This window comes from Adiantum capillus-veneris, chromosome 2 (assembly GCF_014529385.1).
Source record: "Adiantum capillus-veneris isolate H3 chromosome 2, ASM1452938v2, whole genome shotgun sequence".
NCBI lineage: Eukaryota > Viridiplantae > Streptophyta > Polypodiopsida > Polypodiales > Pteridaceae > Adiantum > Adiantum capillus-veneris.
The window spans coordinates 44,836,114-44,838,980 of NC_140932.1; the positions used below are offsets into that span (position 1 = coordinate 44,836,114).

At 40.9% G+C, this 2,867-nt stretch overlaps 1 pseudogene; it reads right to left on the minus strand.

The window, feature by feature from the left end:
• Positions 1 to 1,422: 1,422 nt before the first annotated feature.
• Positions 1,423 to 2,008, minus strand: LOC147462690 (secreted RxLR effector protein 161 pseudogene; annotated as a pseudogene).
• Positions 2,009 to 2,867: the final 859 nt, after the last annotated feature.

Genomic DNA, 2,867 nt, shown 5'->3' on the forward strand with positions numbered 1-2,867 from the left:
GTTTGCGTGCCCAAGCAAGAACGACTTGTATTGCTGGGCTCAAACATAGAAAAACAAATGAAGCTTCTTGTTCTTCATGTAGTTCTTCTACATAAACACAAGCTTCTTTACAACTTCCACCTACCACCAAAATTGTACAGAAAAACAAGGAAAGAATTGCATCTCCCATTGTAAATCCATCACCTAAAACAACGTTTCAAGTAAAAGGAAGAGTATCTTACCACCCTTGCAACTAGATGAATTGCTTAAGGTGGTGAAAAAATATTGGTCAAAGTCTTCACCCATTACAACTTGGAACAATTGGTTTCAAAAGGTGACGACATCGTTCCAAAAGGTATGATCTACCCAAGGAAGGAGGGAGTGTTTGTTGACATCCATTGTTCACTTTCTCCCCTCTTAACCTTCCTCCCTGACCTCTCAATCTCCCAATCTTAGGGAATGTAGATATATAGCCCTACACTCAAGAAAAAAAAAGAGTAAAGCCACCAGAGAAAAATCTTAAAACCTACAAATTCTAGTACATGACCCAAAAATCATAATAACACATTATGCACAAGGACATGACCTTTGACATGACCCTTATAATATTTGCACACTAACCAAAATCTATCTGTGTATATAGTATGGCTAGTATGCTAGAGTCATCTGATCCTACCTTGGGTAAGAGGTATTCTCTTTACTTTTCACAAGTGTTTCACATAGTCTACCTGGTACTTGCCTGTGAATGGGATTTGGTAGATACACTAGCGTGTGAGAAAAAATTCAAAGAGTTAGAATGGTTGATACGTCTCTTGACCACGAATGATCTCTAGTTATTAGAGAACGTCTCTTCGATTGCATAAGCTTACCTTTTGAGCAAGATGACTACCCATGCCTAGTGACATTCTTACTGAACATATATGCATCTAATGATGAGGAAGATTTACATGATTACATGGATGGCACATATGGTCTCACTGATAATGATTTTATTTTCCTTGAGGATAATGAGGATAGGGGTTTATACTTAGGGCTACCCGCCAATCTCTACAATATCCTATTTGTTGGGTGAAGAAGGGAGTGAGGGAAGCTATAGACACACACACACACACACACACACACACACACACACACACACACACACACACACACACACACACACACACAGCAAGAAGCTTGATAGCTTGAAGCTCCCTCACTTTGTTATGAGAAGTTCAAGTGTGAGTATGAGAGAAAGATACGAGCCTCCCTAAGTACAATGTACCACCACACATGCGTATAGTGTGTATATGTGGTTACACGGGGAAAAAACCTCTAGCCAGCACTAGAGTAAAAAGTGTCCGTGCATAGGGAAACGGTTCACATCAAAACTACCCGAGGGACACGTCAGTGTACCAAACCCCCTGGAGTGAATGATGTGAACATGTACAGGGAGGTGACAGATCAGCCCCCACATGGTAACAAGCCTAAAGCTTTGCAAAAAGATTCAAACTTTTCCCTTGGAAGAGCTTTGGTGAACAAGTCTGCCACATTTTCTTGTGTAGGTACATACGCCAAATCAATATCTCATGCATGTAGCCGCTCTCTGACATAGTGATAATGCACCTCAATGTGTTTTGTGCAAGGATGAAACATTGGATTCCTCGCAACTACCAATGCACTCTGACTATCAGTGAAAATGGTCGTAGACTCGTGGCTTCATGCATAGATCCATCAAGAGACGTCCGAGCCATACACACTCCACCATAGCCGTGAACGCTGCCCTGTACTCAGCCTCACAACTGGATGTGGCCAAAGTTGGCTGCTTCTTACTCAACCATGATATGCATGATTTTCCAAGAAGAAAGCAATTTCCACTAGTGGACACTCGTGTATCATAACAACCAGCCCAATCACTATCTGTAAATGCATGCAAGCATGGCTGATTATCTCTAGCATAGAAGAGACCAAAGTTTATAGTGCCTTTGAGGTATCTAAAGACACGCTTCACAGCTTGCCAATGCTTAGTGCCGGGGCTATGCATAAACCTGCTCAACTGGGAAACAACATATTGTATGTCTGGCCGAGTGTTGCATACATAAATTAAGCATCCCACAGCTTGTTGGTAGAGAGAAGTGTCAAATGCATCATCACAATCCTCAATCCTCAATTGAGAACCTAGATCCTATCTCAACAGGAGTTGAAATGGACTTGTAATCCTCCAAACCAAAACGATGAAGCAGCTTCTCAATGTATTTTTCTTGATGCATGATAATACCCCCCTCAATGGAAACAAACTTGATACCAAGATAATAGCTCAAATGACCAATATTTTTGATCTCGAAAGCTTGTTGCAAGTTAGCCTTTAGTTCCTCAATTTTTAGCTCACATGACCCAGTCAAAAGCATATCATCAACATAAAGAACAAGCACAATCAAGTCATTGCCATCTTTGCGTACATAAAGTGTGTTCTCAATCGGACTACATTGAAAACCAAGAGCAATCAAGTGCTGATGCATCTTCTCATACCATGCACATGATGCTTGCTTAAGTCCATACAAAGCCTTTCGCAAGCGACATACTTTATGCTCCTGACCTTTAATGGAAAAACCAGGAGGTTGTTTGACATAAACCTCTTCATGTAAGTCACCATTCAAAAATGCAGTTATCACATCCGATTGATGCACTTTCCAACCACGATGAGTAGCCAATGCAACCACAGTACGAATGGTAGTCATGTGGTGAAGTAGGTGCAAAAGTCTCCTCATAGTCAATACCATATTGTTGCACATAACCTTTTGCAACAAGTCTCGCTTTGTAGCGTTCAATACTACCATTAGACTTTCGCTTAATTTTGTAAACCCACTTAGTACTGATTGCATGCTTACCTTTAGGTAAGTCACATAACT